This window comes from Schistocerca gregaria, chromosome 4 (assembly GCF_023897955.1).
Source record: "Schistocerca gregaria isolate iqSchGreg1 chromosome 4, iqSchGreg1.2, whole genome shotgun sequence".
Taxonomy (NCBI): Eukaryota; Metazoa; Arthropoda; class Insecta; order Orthoptera; family Acrididae; genus Schistocerca; species Schistocerca gregaria.
In genome coordinates this window covers 659,184,859-659,208,172 of record NC_064923.1, presented here as the reverse complement: position 1 = coordinate 659,208,172, position 23,314 = coordinate 659,184,859, and the positions used below count along the sequence as shown (strand labels likewise).

The window sequence follows — 23,314 nt, the reverse complement described above, 5'->3', positions numbered from 1 at the left end:
AAACATTGCTAGGAGACGACGACACTACTCGGCTTACAACCTGTGAAGACTTCATATATGAAATTCGCCGAGAAAGCCTGCACTCTCATAAAAGAAAGGATCAATCAAAATTTGAGCATTAATTGTACCACAGCTTTAAAGTCAGCACAGAGATCGTATTCTACCGTTGCCTTTCGTGTCTCTATTCTTTCTGCAGCCTCGTTCACACCTTTCCACACTTCTGTGAGCTCAGTTCGTACAACTTCATTCATGGTTTGAATATCCAGTACCAATGATCCTAGTTGACTTTGAAGTTCTTGGAGCTTTCGTAATTGTTCGGTCAGTTTTGTCTCATGTTCGTTAAACCGAGCGTCGAATGCTCCTTGGAGGCGTTTTGTCTGTTTCTCCAAGTCCTGTTTGACCTTGTTCCCTATCTCAGCAAAACGTTTGTCTTGGCGTTCATCGAGCTCAGTGAAACGTTCATTGAGCAGTTTCGCTAGTGCGTCTATCATTATGCTGTTATTCGATGTTTTACGTGTATCTGGCAGAGGGTTTGCACAGCCTACTTTGCGTTGCAAATGCGAGGGTGCGGTTTCAGGGTCACCGCCAATGTCCGAGATTGTCACCCTGCATGGGGAAGTTCTCACCGCGCTAATGGTTTCTGGTCGTTTGAGGCTTTGTATCCTTCCCACGCCCACCTTTGGCACACTGCTGGATTTAGCCAAGCCGAGGTCCATGTTTACTAAGATATGTGTGTGCGAGCGCGTCGTGCGCATATCCTGATTTACTGTACTCACTAAATGAGTAGTCACACTATAATTTACACGCGTCACTATCCTACCAAAATCGCTCAATCTTTAACACACCGTAATAAGTTTGAATATTAACTCCTGACTGGTTTCTCAGAGTCTTCCCGTATTCGCAACAATCCTGGCAGGGTCACCAGATGAAATATTACTGTCAACCTCCTTGCCTAGGAATGGCATATGAAAGTTGATGACGTCAAGCTCTGAATGAAAATTGCGCAACAGATAACTGGGGAGGGGAGAATGAGATCGCTACCTAGAGAGCGTGCCCTTTCTGTACAATACTAGGCAAGGGGCTGAAGGGCTCACATGCTGATGTGTAGGTCCCTGAATTCTATATCTTTTCTTTTAAATGAATTCCTTGAACTTGACTCCTATGTGATTTTTAGGGTGCGTTAAAGATTGATGACAATTGATTACCTATTTATTTTAAACATTATCACTCGACTTTACAGCGATTGCAGCAATTGTTCCAGTTTACAGATATTACAATTTCACAACTTAGAGCTCAGATATATTATATACTAATCTTCACGAACATTTCTACCGGCAAGATGGTATTGCGTTGGCGAAACGTATACCACCAAAGTCTCCCAATATTTTATATGGGACATCCACTATGTGAGGAGGATAACGGGCAAACTGGAGACCAGATACATTAACACAGGGGGTTAAATTTCCGAAATTAAACGAGAATATTCATATATGGGTGTTAAAATTACGAACAACTTCAGTTGGAAGGACCACATAGATAATATTGTCGGCAAGGCTAGCCAAAGGTTGCGTTTCATTGGCAGGACACTTAGCAGATGCAACAAGTCCACTAAAGAGACAGCTTACACTACACTCGTTCGTCCTCTGTTAGAATATTGCTGCGCGGTGTGGGATCCTTACCAGGTGGGATTGACGGAGGACATCGAGAGGGTGCAAAGAAGGGCAGCTCGTTTTGTATTATCGCGTTATAGGGGAGAGAGTGTGGCAGATATGATACACGAGTTGGGATGGAAGTCATTACAGCATAGACGTTTTTCGTCGCGGCGAGACCTTTTTACGAAATTTCAGTCACCAACTTTCTCTTCCGAATGCGAAAATATTTTGTTGAGCACAACCTACATAGGTAGGAATGATCATCAAAATAAAATAAGAGAAATCAGAGCTCGAACGGAAAGGTTTAGGTGTTCGTTTTTCCCGCTCGCTGTTCGGGAGTGGAATAGTAGAGAGATAGTATGATTGTGGTTCGATGAACCCTTTGCCAAGCACTTAAATGTGAATTGCAGGGTAGTCATGTAGATGTCCGAAGCTGGAAATAAAAGAATTAGTGCAAATATTCAAATACCTCTCTTCCACTCGTGAACATCGAGACAGACACACCGAGGGAATGTCTGCTCACTTACCCGTTTTCTGTAACCCTCCCAGAATATCGTGGGCACCCAGAGGTCTTCCTGGGCCCTGGTGGAGGGGATTGCCGAACCACTTGGCTGTGACCAACCTCTCCACCCCAAATCTTGTGACACTGGAACGTCTTTGACTTTTACCTGCCTGTGCTGTCTCTCTGATCCCCTACCCAGGAGTAAGGTTGGCAATATTATACTACAGAACTACTTCCCAACTAATATTTGGGCACTTTTTATAGAAAGGTGTGAGGAGAATTGGGAAAGTTCATGTGCAGATTCACATGCAAGAAATGCATAATACACGACACATATAAGTACTTATTATGAAGTCTGACCCATTTCTTTCCACCCGTCCACGGGGCCGGCCGCGTCGTGCAATAAAATTGGTGGTGGAGCCACCTCCGTTTGTATTTCCTGGTGCGAGAGAGCAGCGAAACCTGCTGCTTATGGAGCTGCAAATACTGTACCGTTTCAGCCTTAGCTGATAAAATATTGACGTGAAGCTAACAATCTGTGATACTAATACATCTCTGCATCACAATGAGTTCCTTTAGCTGCAAAAATCACTTGTACAACAACAAAATTCATCCACGTTCGCACTAAGATTCAATGCAAATCTTAGAGAGAGATGAATCAGTAATTTAACATATTTCCTTTCAATAATGCCATATGCAATAGTGTTCTAAGGTAACTCATCTCTAAGAAAGAAAGTCTTCATAGCTCAAAAATGTGCTGCAAAAATAGCATGTAGTGCTCACCCCCGATCATCCTGTAGATCTCTGTTTAAGGAGTTAGGCATTTTCACTATTTCTTCACAGTATATTTGAAGGGCTTATTTCAATAGAGGTATAGCTCCATTTTTGTTCATTCTGAGATATAGAGTCCTAAAGTTAAATGAGCGCTGAAAAATCTGCTGTTGAGATACCAGAAATATTCAAGTATATATTCCTGAATATTTCTGGTATCAGCGCTGATTTGACTTTAGGATTCTGTATCTCAGAATGAACGAAAATAGAATTGTACCATTATTGAAATAAGCTCTTCATTTATGACTTCATGAAGTTTATTGTAAATAATCCACTGCAGTTTAAAAGGATAGGGGATGTACATAATTGCAATACCACTAGGAAAATTGACAGTCGTTACACCCAAGGGGTGTACAATGCTGTAACTAAAATTTTTGAACACTTACCCAGTTATATCAAATGTCTAACAAACATCAAAGTAAAATCTGCAAACAAACTGACAAAGTTTCATCTTGATTACTTTGTCTATTCTGCAGAAGAATTTCTATTACTATAATGTTTAAAAGGTTTGGTAGGAACTTCTAATTCACACAAATATATTTAAAAACTTGTAAATGGTTAGCATTTTGTTATATTTACAAATTAATTTGCAATGTGAATGTAAAATGACCTGTTCCATGACATTACAATTAATCATGCAAATGATCCATAGAACATGAAAGTAACTATTGAGCTATAACGAAATGTATATATCCTGTTTACTATACCCATTACATTTTTTTAAATATGTAGCATATAATATCGTAAGCAATTGAATTTTTCTCCATCAATAGCAGTGACTTTTTCATTCAAGAAAAGACTGTTTAGCGAAAATCATGTAATTGAGTAACTAAAAACAGCGATAAAGTTTATTAATCCCAAAAGGAAACTTCTTGTTTTTCTTGACGAATTTAGTTTATGTAACTAATACCGTCGTAAGCAACTCTATTTTTCTCCATCATTACAACCAACTTTATCACTTAAAACGTTATTTAGTGAAAATTGCTTCATCAACTTATGCTCTTATTTATAAACAGTCCTGTTATTGTAGAGCCTAAGTGATTTTTCGCCTTCAGATATTTGACCCCGCTTACAGAAGACTACTCAAAATATCCAAGTCGTAATGGAAAATTTTCTGTTTACCACTAAAATATTGTGCAATAATACGACAAAGTTTAAGGATACACTGAAGCACAAAATCCTCCACTACGACATGACTGAGCGCGGCGGATATAGTTTAACTTACAAGATTAGCAGATGATAACACCGTCAAAACTTCCAGTCCGTTAAACCTTCACCTGACGCGGATTGACGTAAAGGTCCGTGACGGCCAGAGTGAATGCCACCATTGGAAACGCATTGTAGATATTTTGACGCGACGTGACGTGGCTTCCAATGTGAATTGGCGTTAACGTGAATGAGAGCGGTGAAAATAGTTTTTACTTCTGGTCTTAGCTATGTGGTCATTACTCCGTACACCAACGTCAACGTCAAAACTTTCTTCCAAGTTGTTGTAATTGGTCATGCATCGATGGAATGTTTTGACGTTCCGTTCCGTTCCGCCAAGTGTGAATAGGTATATCCGTGGCGGCATCTGTGGAAGAGTGTCGACGACAGATGTTCAAGGAATCTTTGGTCTCCTGGTCGCCATTTTGTGGACGGAAAGTAGTACGCAATTAGAAAGTTGAGAAGATTGTGATTAAATATGATGTATTCGTTCAGAATTTAAATTTTTATTTCTTTTCGTGAGGGACAGTGGCTTTGGCTTTAGGTTAGTTGTAGGTAAGTTGTAGAACTAGGTTGAGATGAAATTGCAGGTTTTGGGAGTTGGGCGAAAGGAATTTTTGAGAGAAATTCAAATGATATTTTTGTTTTATAGTGATAAGTAAGCAGGATTTACATTGTTAGTATTATGGTATCATGTTGACTCACCTTTTGTTCTGCAGCAATAGGAGGAGTGTAAGCCGTTAGCACCGCCCTGGTGTTAGTCATCGTTGCGAGAGCTATGCTCCGTAGAACATCGTAATAAAAAAAAAAGAGACTGGAGAGTAATTCAGCGAACCGTTGTAGGTGATTGTTCAAGAAAGAAGATAATTTTCATATCTCGCAAATAGAAAGGTAAAGGTTGTACTTATTGTTAAAATTTCAGAAACCCCGACGTAATGTTATTACGGGTGCCTGTTTTCGTATCGAACGCTTCACAGCGGAATTTTCTGCGTAATCCTATCGCCAAAACACTGTTTGATTTAGAAGTGATAGTCACACAAATAGTTTTCTTGTGAACGTTTCTAGAGAAATTGTGTAATCTTTGGACGTTTCTTTTTCAAATTTCGGCAATGAGTAACTTAGCGAGTGTGATACAGGACTGGGCTACATTGTGTATTATTTGGTTAGCTAACAAATCTTGGAGCAGTGACTTTGTTGGAAGCAATTCGAAAATTTTTAATTCGTTTAGTACTGTTTGGTTTTTGTTGGTTTCAATTTAAGCTCGTCTGTTGTACAATTTAAGTATTTCTGTGACAGTAATGATAACATACGTGGAGAGTCGAACATCTTATTCTTTTGATGAACAATCCAAACCATTCGCAAATAAATCAGGTTTAGTGATGGTAAACGAAGCTTTTTGTGAGCCGCCTCCCCCCCCCCCCCCCCCAATCTTCATGAATTAGATTTCACCATTTGGGAGGTTGTTTTTATGAGATCGCCATCTTATATTTTCATCTATTGTGACTCCTACTTGAATAAATCTGTCTCATGACTTTTCTTTTTGAGCATAAAATTCTTAACATGCTGACTGGAGGAGGCCTGTGATTTTCTGTGTGTGTTTATTCTGGTCAGTCTAGGATGCAGTATTTATTTGGAAATGTCACCATGCATTTGCAGTTTTCTGAGTGATAACCCCCCCCCCCCCCCCCCCCCCCCCTTCTTCCAGGAACTCTCTTAGAGGATTTAAGATAAGTTTAAGCAAACATTTTGACGTGGAAAGTAACAATTTTGTTATTCATGTACTTTCATCACAGCATGGCATATAGACATTCTCACATATCATGCTCTATTTTGCGAGCAGTGATTCTTTTTTGTTTTTAGTGTAGTCTAAAAAGGTTTGAAGATCAAGGAACTTCTTATACTAGATTTACTAATTCATAAGTTTCATCAGTTACGTTAGATGGTGATTCAAACTCAAAAGTGGTTGTCTGCGCCATTTCAATTGCTTATGGGCAGCAGCCAAGATTAGGTGAAGAATTACACCTTTTCAAAGTTTCCATAAGTGTATCAAGCATCAATTTGTGGAAGTGTAATTGATTCACTGAGTATAGATGGTGTAAGAATTTGTAGTGGCTAGTGTATTGCAGAAAACTTCTTTCTAATATGCACTTTTTGTTGTTGTGCTTAGTTCCCATTGTGACAGCTAATTGGCGACTGAATATATATAAATGATAGTAGCAACATCAGCGCATCTGTGATGTGAAATTGACAATTTTGAATTTGTTTAATAAATGTGAATAAGTTAACATAATTTACAACATTCACTGATTGCTGGGCTGTTTACTTCGTTTACAACAATAGCTCTAAAAGTGAAAATCTGACATGAAATGTAAGCACATAGAATTGATGTCTATAATTAAATGCAATAGACGTAATGATATGTCAGTTTACACATTAATAATTGTGTAAAGGATGCTACCCAGTAATAAAATGCAAGAATACATAATCTTCAGAACTAATGTAGAAAGTCACTATTTTGACATTTCATCAGTATTCCAATAGTGGGAATTAAAGTTTGATCCACAATTATCTAGCATATATTAACACTTGATAAAGAAAAATATTGAAGTTCCTTGCTATACGTGCATCATCTAAGAGCTTATGTTGGCAGCAACTGCCTACACACACTGGTGGGTAGTAAAGTTGAAGCAGCAGCTGATTCTATCGTTTGTAGGAACAAATACCTATAATATCGTGGCATAAAGCAATGATAGACTGCGAACAAGCAATATTTGTGTATAAAAACCATTGCTCGCAGCAGTTGAAATATATCGTCCTTCAACCTAAAGGAGACGGTGGGCTGTACTACAGATCTGTCATCACAACCAAGATTTCCATGTTGATGAAAAATTACTAGCTATGTCAACAAACCAAGTAAGTGCTGAAGGACTCTATGGATATCATTTGCAAAAATGTCAGTATTCGAAAGATGTAGAAAGTGAAAGGCCATCTAGACAGTGCAAGAGTCGTTCACATTCTTTATAGGTTTATACCTTGGCTACCCTATACAATCCTTCCATTGGTTGCCTCTTGAGACATGACACAGTCACCATATGCAGTATACTGTTCACAAGTGCAGCATGTGGACGGCCCTTACTATTTCTAGACAAAAAAGAGAAAGTGCCATACTTAGGCTCTAAATGTATTACAAGAAGGAAATGATGGAAGTAAATGATAGCACAATAGATGACAACCATCATACAAATCTAGATAGCACGTAACAGAACATCAGACCATGTACTGTGTTACCAGAGCAAGTATCTGCAAAATTCTTTTACACTTGAACCATAGTGAGTAAAGGAAATAAACAATACAGTAGTAATGTTATTCTTAGGACAAATGATACAGTAAGGACACGTCAGAATCTTTGCTTCCTCCTTTCCTTCTGGACTTGAAAGTTCTGTATGGTTTGCATACAGCTTTGGAACAAGTGCGGTCGGTATTTGCGTGGATTGTCACCTCTGCCGGCCCAATTAATAAGAGTTTCATGATTTACAACAGGTTTTTTCCTTCATTGGGGTTTGGATTACACTATTAATGTTCTCAGCTTAGAATTACAATAAGTTATTTTAACATTCCCCTCTATTTTATGCTTTTACAGTAATACTTGCACTTTTTGGGTTAGTTCTTTGTAAGCAAGGTATAACTCCCAAGGAAGGGCCGTCCACAATTTTAAACAGTTCTAGTTTCGAAGATCACTAGTATTGGCAGTAATTATTTCACTCAAAAACGTTACGGAAGTCTGGAGATCGTATGTTGCTCATAAAACACAGTGAAGTGTTGACCAGGAAACTGAATCAGCAAAATGTTAAATCACAGCATCACTCATTTGCAATTTGTGTGGAAAAATTATTTTGATGCAGAGAAGAAGGAAAATCAAAAGCGCTACTACAATTTTCATTCTTTTATTTGCCTGTCTGTCTCATCACTTGTCTTTAAGGTGAGTGTGGATTTCTGCGTGGTCATTTTCTTTCTCCCCAGCTACCCAGTTTCATAACATTTTCATCCCCCCACCCCACCCACCTCAGTTGATTGTCAATACTCTTCATTGTCCAGCTGAGTTGACAAATCAGTATTATTGCACAGTACTTTGATGAATGAGATGGTAATCCTTTTGAGGTGTTCCAAGCTACCAAGCTATAGTAGTTAACATTCTGGGGCACATTAAAGTCCATTTGAATGCTGCTGTTTGCAGCATTCCAAGTTTGGTGCTGATTTACATGCCTGCTAGCTGTTCAGTGTTGTGTTGAACTGTAAATCGTTATTATTGTTCAGTCTTACTGTTAAATGCTTCTTATTTTAGAGGAAATAGATCAGTTTATTGATTACTTGTCAAAACAGTTGGAACTAAGAGTGGTATCTAAATGACTGCGCAGAACTTTGAAGCATGCAATCTGCGTGGCAGACCCAGCCCCCATATCAAGCTTATACAAAATGTCGCTCGCTACACATGTTGACACACAGCTATGACAAATACAGAAATAAAATGACAACCACAGGAATTAGGGCTTTTTTGGTCAATGGTAAGCTAAATATGACAGTCTTCATAATTAAAGTTTACCAAAAGAAACTACAATGCAAAAGCCAATCAAACAACATCCACAGTAATGAAGAAAACCACTGAAAAAACTGATACGGGAAATTTCACTTCACCTATGCAACTCAAACAAGATTCGCGGTATCACAAAGCCAAAACTCATCCATGTAATATCGAAAACCTAACCTCGCCAAGGTAGGTAAAACTCGAAGAAATTTGCAATCACAATCCAACATAATTACCAACAACGAAGAACACAACCAATAAAAATAAATAAAAAATCATTAATATGAACTTTGATATAAAAGAAAGACATATTAGCACAGTAGAATGAAACCATAAAAAAACATCTTTACCAACTCAAGTTGGCAGACACTAATCTAGTGATAGCAAAAATGTCAACATGCTCTCTCAAATGGCCAGCGTAAACTTGTCAAACCAGGATATGATCTGCGTGGTAGGCACTACATTGCCCTGTCAACAGTACCACAGATACTGGGCCATTGTCCGAGGTGCAGCAGGTGTGGTCAATCTGGTACATTCTCCACAAACATAATGCTTCACACACCCAGCAATTAAACAAATAGTGTCCTCCATAGCGATGTGCAGTGAGCAACTTGTGAACTTTGTCATTTCCATAGCTAACAAAAATGAAATATAAAATTAAATTTCAAATTATGAACATACTGCACTAATAATTCTGAAAATGAATCGCCTGTGCCTGCTGACATCAAAATAACTCTCACGAATTCTACCAATATTGTTCTCACAAACAGCACCAGGGTTACCCAATTCTGTTATACCATGGTTCTACATTCTGTTAATTTATAGTAGAGTGGTTGTGGCTGTATTGCCTCATCAGTATTAAATATCTTCAGTTTAACCCCTGCCTATGTTTGGGTGAATGGTGTGTGTTTCAGATTGATATACTGTTTCTTTATCGCACTTTGTCATTTTTTGATAGTGCTGCATTAATTAAATTGAATTATTAATGTTGCTATTAGTAGGTGTTAACATAAATGATTGCTACCTACTATGAAGGGAGAACAGAGGAATTGTGGTTACTGTTTTTGTTTATTTTTGTGGCCCGTTTCTGTTGCCATAAGTTGCAGTACATGAACTCAAGTTTATTATTTCCTGTTATGTAATAGGTAGACAGGGCACACATATTGAAGCATAACTGTCCATACTAGAGTTCCACAATTAGCTGCAGTAAATGGGACACTTTTAGGTAATAAAGTCAGGTTGTTTAAATTATACGAGTTGTGTGAATGTTTATTACATCTCTTGCATGTTCCCAACACTTTATCACAATAGCTATGATTGGTGAAATGTTCATCTCCAGTTGGGCACTGTGTAGGTTATCCAGAAGTATGCACACTTGCATGAGCAGTCTTTGTGAAAAACTGGTGGGCCAATTTTTTTTATTTGATTGCATTGTTTCATTATTATGATACTCATATATTAACCAAATTTGGTATTATAGGTGTAATGCAAACATGCTCTTGACTGTACCATTTGTGGAAGAGCTTAAGAAGTGCCATACATTCTTACAAGGAAAAAAGAAAAAAAAACTATCAACACAGTAATGATGCACTCAGATATCATAACTTATATTAAACATTATATCAATTGCTGCATACTCAGTAGTTCTGCATTTCACATCAAAAGTAGTAGCATTTAATAACATTGCTGAAAATTGTTCTGTAGATAGATTTGCACACTATGGCAACTCGAATATGAGCATAGGTATTGTGCTTGAACATTGTTCGGGAATTACTATGCTGGATCATTAGAGCGAATGAAGATACTGTGCAGAAGGTAACCAGTCAAATGTAACACTGTGTCACCATGTAGGACAGTTATGCCAGCCATAATTTTATATCCAGTTTTTAAATAAATGAATGAATTGTAAGAATGTCGCTGAGAACTTTCATCCTTTGTATGTGCTTCACTGATGATAAATCACGATCAGCAGTGTGGCTTTTGTTCATGTCTTAAGTAATCCTCATTTTCAGATGATTTCACTCCAAATGAAACTCTTTACAAATAAGAGACAGCCACACATATATAGGCTGCACTGTTAGAACAAGAAATGACACTTGTGCATAAATCTGACTTTTGCACAAATTGGTGCTTAGTTATGATTCTTTTACTCAGGATTTCATCTGATAGTAAACATGTACATTGACATCACATGAGATTTTAAAATATGTTCTTCCCTTTTTACTTCTGATAAACATGGATATTTATCAAAACAGTGAATGTAAGTTACCTTGCAGTGTGTAGGAGCTAGCAAAACTAAGTAAAAGTGCCTGCTATTCTGAATTATTCAACTAACGTGAAGCTGAGGAGGGTTGTACCACCTGAGAAATCTACAGCTGCAATCCGGATTCACATTATGAAACACTCAGCTGCATCATGAAGAGTTCTCAGAAGAAGGAACACTAATCATCGACTTATTTGCTGTTTCCCAATTTAACTGGCTGGCTTCAAATAAGAGTATTATCCTATGACATAAATAGCATAGCATGTAACACTCTACACGTGGAGAATATACAGATATAAAGCATATGTCACTACCATGTCGTAAAAATGTTGAGTATTACTGTTGAGAACTGCATTAATTTTAAAATTTTTGACATGTTGGTAACACATGCTTTGAGTGGTGCTGTTCCTGGGTCATTCACACTTCAGCATAAACAATCAAGTGATGATTACATGCATACTGGGGAATGTTAGATCTGAGTCATCGGCTTCGATCAGTGACGTAGGAGACAGGTGGCAAGCACTGTTTTATTTATAATTTCTTTTGGAACAGATGGAGCTACAGATTAGTCTGTCACCACAACCAGTTTCTTCTTCCACACCCCTTATTAGTTAGTTTTGCTAACTAGCAACAAAACTGATAATATGCACCAGAAGGTGATGTGACAGCATCCATTAACATTATGTCACCAGTAAAGCCGAAGACTCGCATCGAACATTACCCTTGACCCAGACATTTAGAATGCGAGTTTTTCAGAACTATTTTTGTCACCGTTTGTGACTTACTTTGCAGTTCCAGTTATGAATCGCAGTCTATCGGAATTATGCTTTACGTGAAAAAATGGTTGAACAAGTATATTGAGCAAAATTCTTTGCTTTCATCTTGGGAGAATTTTCAATTACTGTGGTTCATATTAAAACAAAATTGTTTGATTGTGACAGGATAAGAAGATATTTTTATATATAATTGACACCATTTCTGTACATAATATTACTGTTAGTAACACTCCTGCAGTGGTAGTTCTGATTGCTCAGTGTATACTACTGAATCATTGTTTTTAAAACAAAGTAATTTGTTGTATTGAAATATATGTTAGGTTATGCTCGTTTTTATACATTCATGTGTTGAGGTGAGTTGGAAATCCTGAACAAACATTACTCAGTGAACGGTAAATTAAAGCATACTGCACATAGTGTTAAAAGGCTAATTGCATTCTCAGTTAGTATTTAACACGGGTTGGATAGTTCTTTCACATCAGATAGGCCATATTCAGGTGTTCATAGAAGCTAATAAATCATTAGCTTCTATGAAACATGAGTGTCATTGTTTTTGGCTGCTAATGTCGGTTAAAAGGCAGAATTTGAGGAATTTTTTAAAATGATTTTTATCTTCGAAGTGTGTATAGGCCATGCGTTAATTGGATGAGAATGCTGTTATATTTATATGGAGTAAGGATGGGGAGAACATCAAAGCTTTTTGAAACTTAAAGCATGCTGATTAGAGGAAAGGGCTATTATTCACTAATAAGGGAAGCCTATGGGAGGACCTGCAGTAGAAATTCTTTTGAGGAAGTAAATGGGGTGCTTATAAAGAGGTACTTGTAGTTGGATTGAAATGCATTTGACAGTTTTATTTATTCTGTGATGTCATCCAATTACCATTGCATTAGGAGTGTTGTGTTTAGCATGTTAATGGAAAAGGTGAAAGTTAATATATCGCACATTGCATGGCGACTGTTTCAAATGCTGTGTTTGCTGAATTGTTCAAAAATTGCAAATATTTAGTCTTAATGTGTTTAGCAAAATCTCTTCATTGGAGGAGGAAAAGCAGTTACTTACACAGTGGAAAAATTACACTTTTCAAGGTTCCGAAATAGCCATAGGAACTGTTCGTGGTGCAACTGCTACTGTATATTTTTATTTGTAAATTATTTCAAATGTCAGTTAAAAAAACAGTGGCATTGGTCAGGATAACCACTTAGCTGTAATTAGTTTGCAGTTTATTTCATCAAATTAGAAATTGGAGACATTGTCAACATCAGAAATACTGTGCTATGCAAACTCTGATGTTGGCCACTTGAAGCAAGACCTATATTACAGTGAGCTTGGCAAGACACCTTAATATGGACTGGCCGGGGGATATAATCCCCTGCCCCTTCTCCATGGAGGAAAAATTACCTTCCTGAATGAAACTCTAATCGTGCCCCACCACATACATATCGGGTGGAACATGTAATGGATGCTGACTAGTTACAAGTAAACAAGAGCCTTGTTTATCCTGAATTTGGGACCAGATGTAATCCGGATTACCAAATATCCAGATAATACAGAAATATTCTTCTAAGTGGGATAACTATAATATGAACAACAGTATACAAACCTCTTATTTTGGCACTGACAAGAAATCTTTGAGGCACTCTATAGTATTGCAGTCTACTCAAATTTATTTATTGAAATAGTATGTAAGTTCCTTTTGTTTCAAACTTGTGTAGCATTTGAGAACACACTATTGCATCAGTGTTTCATTAGCTGGAGTTGGTTCTCGCTGACTTTCTAAGCAAACCTTAAGTTTTCACAGCTGTGTTATTGCCCGCACAAGAGACATTGTTTCTTCCCCTGAAGAGCACTTTTGTTGTCAGATTTGCTGCACTGTTGTTTTCTGTAGTAAGACTGGTGGCAGTATGAATTTCAACATCAGTCATCATGCGCTAGCCATCATCAGTGTCATTCTACAGCCAGACATGTATCATCAGTGTCATTCTACAGCCAGACATGTAAGTCACTGGCATTTATATCCAAACTACCAGGCTTGTATGCTGATATTCAAGGGATTTGGAGGTGTTGAGAACTTCACAAACAGCAGACCATACTGTTTTTTTGTGACTTACGAATTTATAGCTCTGTAACTTGATCACAAGAAGGTGCAACTGCAAAAAAGCAAATCACAGTGCAACCACAAAAATCACAGCTTTTTGTTATTTACTACTATCAATTTAGAAATCACACCAAAGTCTCCCAATTTTTTTTTACTCAATATCTGTCTTTCAGATAGTACCTGTCTTTTGTATGCTGGTTTGATGTTCTTCAACACTGATCAATCATTTGTTAAAGAGCCATACTATAAGAGGGAGCTGGAAGCATGGGACCAGCAATATCTACACTACCTGTGGTGCCAAAATAACTATACATATACCATATCAAAACATACCATAACAGACAAAAATGAATTGGTATTAATGAGGGCTGGATAAATGAGGTTCTTGTGTATACTCAGGACTATTTGTTGTTTAGCCATCCATCAAGTAAGTAATGAGTTGGTCCTGCTCCTTAATGTATTATGGGACATAGCAAGTACTAAAACACAAAAATACTCAGTATTGGTGCACTGATTATGTATGGTGGATGAGCTGGTAGAGTTGTAATGCCTAAACTCAAATAGCTTGACTTTGAACAAATTGCAAGTGCGCGATTTGCGGGTGTTTAGTTTAATGAAGAATGGATTTTAATCATTTGAAAAGAATTCTGTTTCAGGTATTTGACACTACTGGTGTTTGTGAGCATATTAACACTTGTAGTGAATGTGGTGGTATTAAACATACTCTGGTGTAAGAAATTTTCAAGGAACTTCACTTTGTTAAATGTCATTTGAATGACATTAGATCTTTATCACAAGACCAATTGTGAATACTCAATAATGAAAGCATTGCTTTCAATTTTTGAAGTGATGATAAACATCCAGGGTAGCAACAAGAGGATATTGTTAAAGGAAACATACCAAAAGAGAACTTGTAAAATTTGCCACTCTTGCTGAACACTTAAGTTTCAGGTCATTGTTTTTAAATACCAAAACAGGATAAATAATTGAACTAGGGATAACAACAAAAAAATTACTTAAAATTGCAATGCAGGCGTGATAAATAAATGCAAAGATTGTCTTTCAGTTTAACAAACTATAAAATGTTTTAGAGAAAGCAGATGATTAAACTTCCCATAACTCTCTCTCTCTCTCTCTCTCTCTCTCTCTCTCTCTCTCTCTCTCTCTCTCTCACACACACACACACACACACACACACACACACACACACACACACACACTGCACAAATATTGGCGTCACAATACGAAGTATACTCGTATTTATGTGGTCAGCGAACCAGATTTACTGACAGCGTGAATGTACTTACTTACGAGTGCCTTTCGTAAGATGATGTAAGGTCTATGAAATGTTCATGTAGCACATGATGTTTTTGTTAGCAGAAAGAATTTGCAATATCAGATCACCCGCTCAAGTGCTCTTGCTTATAACATTTAAAATTTTGTTCAATTACTCAACACGGTGTGAATGGTTGGGTTTGACCAGCCCTGCTTTTGTAATACTTTACCATGTCTCGCTAGGGAGGATGATGTCTTTGTACATTTCACAGTTCTGTGAATGTAACTTTCACCTTCTTTTCAAACAATGGAAAATCTAGGATGGAATGTTACAAAAGATTTGCTACTCACCATATAGCGGAGATGCTGAGTTGCAGATAGGCACGACAAAAAGATTTTCACACTTAAATCTTTTGGCCAATGGCCTTTGTCAAAACCCACACAACTGACAGTGTGATTTGAGTTGCCTGAGACTGCAGCAGTCGAGTGAGAGTTGTGTGTGTGTGTGTGTGTGTGTGTGTGTGTGTGTGTGTGTGTGTGTGTGTCAAAGGCCCTTGGACGAAACCTTTAAGTGTGAAAATCGTTTTGAACATTCCTTCTCATAATTTTGTTTCACATTCTTCCGGTGGATGGGTGGAAAAAAAGTGAGAAGACGGAGAATTTGAGTGAAATATTGCTTGTCATGGTTAATCTGTAGTAATAGAATTTAATTTCAGTAACAAATAATTGGTTTAAATGTATAAACTGTAAGTGCTGCACGAGATCATTGTGACTTTGCAAGAACTATCATCCATGCCATCTTGGTATGTAATGGATTCACATGCATGTCTGCATATTAGGCCTCATGGTCAGCAGTCAAATTATGTTTGCCGTTTACAATTATATTGAATTCATGTAAGGTTCTGTACTATGAAACTTTTTGATGTGCTGAGTTGTGGCTACACTGTTCCAGTCAACAGTGTGTAACTTGTTGCAGTTGATCAGACTTAAGACATTCGAAAGACTTAATTTACTGTTCATAACACCAACTTTTTATCATTTTTCAAAAACACATACACAAAAATTAGAAACAAATATTAAATATAAAAAGGTATCTTGTGAAAAAAGTACCTCAAAACAATGTGAACATTACTTTCTCAAAAGTTGTTTATTTTGTCTTGGTTTGTGGAGTTTCCTATGGGATATTGCCTTCATCAATCGTGGTTAATAACACGTAGCGTCAGATGATTAATACCAACAGGTTAGGTGCTCAACATGGGTCTTTAAAACTGGCTAACAGAAATACTTTTATGTCCAAGTTAATTGTAAATGTGTGCTGCATTCACTTCACTCAAGATAATCAAAATTTTTGCGTCTACGTTTTGTTAACATATTTCTGGCTCAGGGAAGCAGTGTAGCTCATCATACTCGTTACGTTAGCAAGTGGGTTGCATGTATCGTATGCCATACCATGCAGAAAGAAAGGTACATTACAGTTGTGTGATGTCACGTTGGCTTTATGTTGTCTAATTGGATGGAAGTTGGCACAGTGGCACTGAGAAACCAGCATCACAATTTCAACATAATTTGATGAGATTTTTTTTGCCAGAAAATCTATAACGTGAAATTACAGCTATGAGCCAGTATTTTGAAAATAAAAATAATTAGCATTTAGACGGGCTTAACATGATGAGTGCTGTGTGGCCTGTGGTGGCCACAGCAGAACCACACCCCTGATGCTATGTGGCCACAGCAGAGCCACACCCCTGATTCTGTGTGACAGCCACTGCCACAGCAGCCTTATGTCCAACCCCATGTGCCTTGCATATCCTTTTGGTTATACACCCATCATGAAATGTGCAGCAGCCAACGTGTTTATTAGGGGCAGTACTAAACGACATTACATTTGAAGGTGAATCACCATATGCTACACCAGAAAAAATGTTGTGATACCTCAGGGGAGACATAATGTACCATCAATTTCAATCTGAAATGTTGACCATGTGACTTTTCAGAGAGTCTTTGACCTGGTGGTTTCCTGATTAGTCCGTAGGTAGTGTTTGTGCAAGTTGCAACACAAGTAATGTGAGTGGCTGAGATGGAGGGGTGCGTGTGACAAGTTGACTTCAGTGGCTAAACAGCTGATGTGAAGTGGGGAAGTGATAAATCAGCTCATCTGTGGTCCCCACAGTTGCTAGAATCAGAAGCAAGTCAGCAGATAGCTGACCACTCAACATACTTGTATCATGGTTTACCATGTCAGTCTTGCATATGGGCTCATTAGCATAAAAAACCCTCACTGTATTCAGTAACCTCTGCTGTTTGACTTTTGATTTGCAATATTTCTTACGGTCTGCCAATTGTTTATATATTTCAGAAGAGCATGTTTGTGGTATCAGCCATGTGACATTGCATGGAGTCTATGGAACAGTTAGGGGCTGTAATTTCAGTTATTGTGAGTGATTTTTGCTGATTAGTCGAGTGGCTGATTTGTTGACAGTAACATAAACAAAGCTGAGAATGTTCCTAGTTTTCTGGTGAATCCTCATCCAGAGGTGGAGTACAGGGCTTTTAGTGTGTGTACAATGAAGACAGGATGGAAAATGTAGGGGAAAATACAGACATGCAGACATACAGTAAGAGAGAGGGAGAGAGAGAATGGGGCAATGACAAAGGATGGACAGCATGAGGTAGTGGATGGAAGGGAGCTGACAAAGAGTGAATGGAGTGACATAGATGGGGAAAGAAAAGAAAAAAAAAAAGAAAATAACAGCGTGACACACACACACACACACACACACACACACACACACACACACACACACACACACACACACACACACACACACACATATACATATTTGCTATTAATTGGATGTACATTTGGGACTGTATGTAAAGAACACTCAGTGATTTGAAACATTAGTTTATTTGCATTAACATTAAAAACAGCATTAAACAGATTATAGTGGCTGGTACTCTTGTTACTGATGCCCCATTTCTGTATTGGATACAAATTTGAACACATCATGTACATGTTTAGTTTACAATTATTATTGTAATACAAGTTGTGAAGTTACATTGGGGAAGATTATCATGTTGCATGTACACAATGGTAGACATCAAGTAGTCTCGTGTATTTTCAGAAATTCTCTTCCTTTTATTCTTCTGCTGGTGAAGTAACCTCATACGTCTGCAGAAAATATGAAATATTGTGTAGGCAGGATTTAATGGAGTGGTATGTAGTGTGCGCTTTTCTGCTGTAAATTTCACAACATTGAAATAATGTGGTGAGATTGATACGATGATTATCGAATCTCAAAGCTTGTGTTAAAAATAGATAAAAACTTGAGCACTATACTATAAGAACGATTTTTTGAAGTTAAAACAAGAGCTAAACAAAATTTATCTACCTTCCCTGAGGTGAAGAATAATGTAAAATGAATTCATTGTTGAAGAAGGTGCAGGTGGATTTCCTGGCAGGTTAAAACTGTGCTTGACTGGGGCTTGAACCCAGGTTGGAGTTGCAGTACTGCGTACAGTTTTAACTGCTGACGAGTTAAAAATTCTGGAAATGTGCGATAGAGTTTATGTAATGATTTTGAAAATAGACATTCAGACTTCCATGTCTGTTCATAAATGCTGCAACAATGAATTCATTGTAATTTTAAGAGTTACGGAGATATTGAAAGAAAAGTTGCAAAATTTCAGTTCACTTTCTTTACCTTGTGTTGAAAATATGAAAATAATGATGCACCCTTGCTAGATGGCCACTTTTATTAAAAAGAAATCTTTGCTATTAAATATTTGCTTCCTTGTAAAAATGAACATTTGTTTAGAGGCAGAATGTGGTATTAACTGCGGCTAGATATGTTATTTATTCAGTGTGTAATATTACGTGATTTTCTCAGTGTTTACTTTTTTTGGCATATTGAACCAAACTTCTGAGCAGCTTTATAGAAATATCTCAGTAGAAAGAGTCTAAAATTTAATGTTATTTTACAATGTCCGGATACATACATGATGCATAACAAATAAATGAGAGGACACAAAGTAGCTGGAAAAGAAGGAAATAAAAATTTCAATTGAGCTTGAGAGAGATTAGTGGTAACTGATAAAACACTAAATTTTGTACACAAATGATACTGTCCTGTATAAAATAAAAAAAAAAAGCTTCCTGTGGTTAGATACCTATATGAAATAGTATGACCCAGTGCATGTTTCGGGGGGGGGGGGGGGGGATGATTTTATAGACTTTAGGAAAGAAGTTTTGCTGTGCTCCGAACTACAGCAAAATGGCAATTGCTTTCTATATCCTACATTCTTCTGACATTGAGAGAGATTCTTTGAAACCTATTTGGTGTAAGTGGGATAAGAGTTAAACCATGTATAGTATATAATCTTGCCAGAGTAGTTATCAGGCTCCAGCTCCCCTAGAAATTTTGAACATACGAGTTTTCGATTACAGATTGACTCGTGATGGCTTTAAATGGGTTTACGTTCTCACATTGACAGTTATGGCAGCTTATGAGGCACCAGTCCATGTCCAATACTCTTCAGTCAGTTCTGTAACTTATGTCGTATAATTTGAGGGTCATGAAACGATGTTCATATCAGAAAGCAGACCTACATGGGCTAGGACCTATAGAAGATTCCCATGATTCTTCTTTGTTCTGTTGCACATCTCATAAAATTTACAGAATTCAGATGTTTATTCTCAGTACACTTTCGAATCTTACAAGTAGGTTCTGGAAACTGTTAAGATAGCCAAATTTGTGAGTCTTTCACATTGATATCATTTCTGTAGTAAAGTAGAAGAAAGTGAGGGCAGATAAAATAGCTAGCAATACCTCTGCTTGGGAGTAGCCATACTTTGAGGTGTTGTTTTTGAAAATTTGAGAGCCATGAGTAAACTTGAATAAAAATTTCAATGAACTGTTTTAAATATCTAACCTACATATGCAAACAATAATTCATACCTGCAAATGGAAAATACCCAATAATATTCCAACACACCCACTAAAGATGTCTTGTAAATAAGATGAAACACTTCTGGGTTGGGTGCAACAACTTTTCAATGTGCATAATGTAAAAGGCATTTTTCTTTTGAACTATAGTGCAATTTACATACGGCTGCTACAAAAAGAAGGACACAAAAGTGTTGACTGCGGCCTTTTAAGACCAATAAAATTAAAGAAACTTGTCAATCAAGTCGAAACCATTTTCCTTAATCCAACTGATGGTTAGCCTGTCAATAATCCTGTGTTTGGTGGATACATGACTTGGCTACAAAAGATGAAATGTAGAAAATTAGTTGGCTTTAAATGGGCAAATAGGTTTACATTGTCACCTTGCATCCTGATTAATTCTGTGTGCACTTTTTTTTAAAAAAAAAGTTCCTTGGTGTACCTGATGCTAAAGATCTGACACAGGTAGGTGATTATAATGTTACTGATAAACAAAAAGGAAATATTTCATCTGACACACATATCTTAGCGGACAAATTATGTTTTCACTGCTCGAACTTTTATTTACAGCTCATTTTTTCACAGGTTCTAGCACGAGGAAAAAAAAAATTCTGATGTGCATTATAGCGCAGAATTGTTTGTTATGCTAATTGAGAATATCAGTCTTTCTTTATTCACATTTAAATGATCACAAATACACAGGTGAGCCATTACATTGAAACAGTTTATAGTCCAGTGTAGATGTACTCATTTGTACACCCATGCAAGTCACCTTGCATTTGTCCTGCAGTGGTGGGCAAGTGGCCTGCACATGGAAACTAGTAAAAGATGAGGAAGAGGTCAACTTGTGGATTGGACTGAGGAAGCCTTCAACTTGTGGATTGAGCTAATTGACACTATTGTCTGCCCCTGAACCACTTACTTCCAAAGTAGTGGTCAAGCAGTTGTGCTTGTTTAGTTGTGTCCTGAACGTGGCTAGTCTAATATATATTTCATCTGCAACACAAATACTTACGCATGTGCAGTAGGAAAATATGCTAATTTACAGTGAACATATTACCTGGAGTTCCAACAGAGAACTGCAGCCCCTGAATTGGTAGCTGCTAATAATGTGTTGATGGCTAATGCCGTATCCTTTAAAATTTAGTTTCCAAAGGTTTCTTTTCTCTGGTTATGGACACTGATGACTTGTAAAAGTCATTTGTACTGAAATACAGAACTCTACTTGAATTTGAGATATTTACCTAATTCCAAGCAAAGTTAACAGGTTTTCCCCTATAAGGTAGTTTCATTTCATTTCTCTCTCTTTCTCTTGACCAAAAGTTTTGTTTTATAGATGACTGTTAAGAACTACTGTAATACATTTTTTAAAATGTAGGATTATACTTTTCATTTATACCAATAACATTAACTTTTACCTACTTCCTTATGTGTGATTTGGTAAAAGTTCAGCCTTAAATGGCATGTCAAACATTATGACCACTGCCCACCATGACGTTGGATGTTGCATACTGGCATTGTGGGCACAGTATGGAGCAGACATGGATGGGAATCACCGTAGCGAAAACATGGGCTCCAGATGGGGGCATCTATTGAGATAAGTGACTTTGACAAAGGGCAGACTATTACTACACAGAGCCTGTGAACGAATCTCGAAAACGGTGAAGGTGGTCAAGTGCTACTCTTGAGAGCGTTTACATTGTGGCATCTCTGCCGAAAGAGCAAAATACTGGTGTATGCACAAGTGTTTCGGAGCACATCATTCATTTTTACGAGACCACCCCTGTGTGTTCACAAGTTGACCCTATGACATCATCATTTACAATTACAGTGGGGTATAGGATCATTGGTATTCGACTGTCGATCAGTGGAAACATGTTGGTTCTTTGAGTAAATTAACATTTTTGCTGCACTTTGTCGCTGATCGTCTACACAAACACCGTCATGGAGGTGAGCAGTGGTTGGAAAATGTGCAGCATGCAATGGACATAGGCTGGTGGGAGCATTTTTATGCTATGGGAGACATTCTCCTGTGCTTGCAAGGGACATGCGGTAGTAATCAAAGAAATACTGACAGCTGTAAACCACGTGCATCCCTTAATGCTTGATGTCCTCACCGATAGCTATGTGATCTTTCAGCAGTTTAATTGTTCCTTTGGAGCTAGACCTGTGCTACAGCGGTTTGAGGAACACTATTGTGAACTCATGTTGATGTCTCAGTGATCAAATTTGCTGATGTAAATCCTAAGAAACACATCTGTGTTGCTATCAGACACCATCACCGTGCACGCAGATCAGCAGCCTGTTATTTACATGAATTACTTGACCTGTGTGTAGACATCTAATGCCACATATCTCAACAAACCTCCTAACAAACTATTGGATGCCTGACAATGAATTAGCGATGTATTTCGTTCCAAAGATGGACAAACAACGTATTAAGCAGGTGCTCTTTAAATGTTTTGGCTCCTCACTGTATTAGCGGTAGCTATTTATACAGAATCATTTACTTAAAAATTTCTCAAATAGTAAGAACAAAAGTATGGCAAACATTTTCCTATTTTTATTTTAAAGATATAGTTTAAGCTGAGGAAAGAGCTGATAATCCAGTTTAGGAGGTTGTCACCTGACATCAGATTTATTCGTGTGATATTACCCTTTCTGGGGAAAGACAACAGCCATGTATTGAGGAAGAGGAAGACAGTATTAATTTTGTAATGCTAGTGGATTCATTTGGTGATATACCCTTTCAAAGCCTTGGCAAGATCTCAAAAAATACTGTTAAAATGAATTGCATCTAGAATGTAATAGAGTACCATGCAAGGACACTGAAGTAGTTCCCCAACTTCTAGTGCAGGTGCCAGAGTCCCAGTGACTGTCGCTTTGCTGGGATTGCTGTTTCACCAGTATTTTTCAAATCTCAGTGAGACATCCTCTATAGACCTTTATGAGCTCCCATTAACATAGAAAGTGGGTGCACCAAGTATTAATGGAAATGGGGGAAAATCTGACAGCAAATGCATTAGCAAGAGGCACAAAACTTAATGATTCTGATATATCGGGGTTTCTCGTAGTTTTTATGTTACTATTGAGGTAAAGATTCCGTGATGATTCCTACAAAAATTCTCTCTGTTTTTGATTGCTGATTTTCAACCAAAACGGCCAAGTGGAGTACTGTGTCCA

At 37.5% G+C, this 23,314-nt stretch overlaps 1 protein-coding gene across 5 annotated transcripts in view; it reads left to right on the top strand.

Annotated features, from left to right (window-relative positions):
• Positions 1 to 4,556: 4,556 nt before the first annotated feature.
• LOC126266807 (RNA-binding protein 12-like) overlaps positions 4,557 to 23,314 on the top strand; it is a 107,167-nt gene continuing 88,409 nt past the window's right edge. For 2 of the 5 annotated variants that reach the window (XM_049971354.1, XM_049971351.1), the window contains exons 1-3: positions 4,569 to 4,746; positions 4,911 to 5,082; positions 6,905 to 7,104. The gene's annotated coding sequence lies outside the window, so the exon portion shown is untranslated. Of the gene's footprint in view, positions 4,747 to 4,910; positions 5,083 to 6,904; positions 7,105 to 23,314 lie in introns of all 5 variants that reach the window. The other 3 variants (XM_049971352.1, XM_049971353.1, XR_007548928.1) reach the window with 3 other exon arrangements.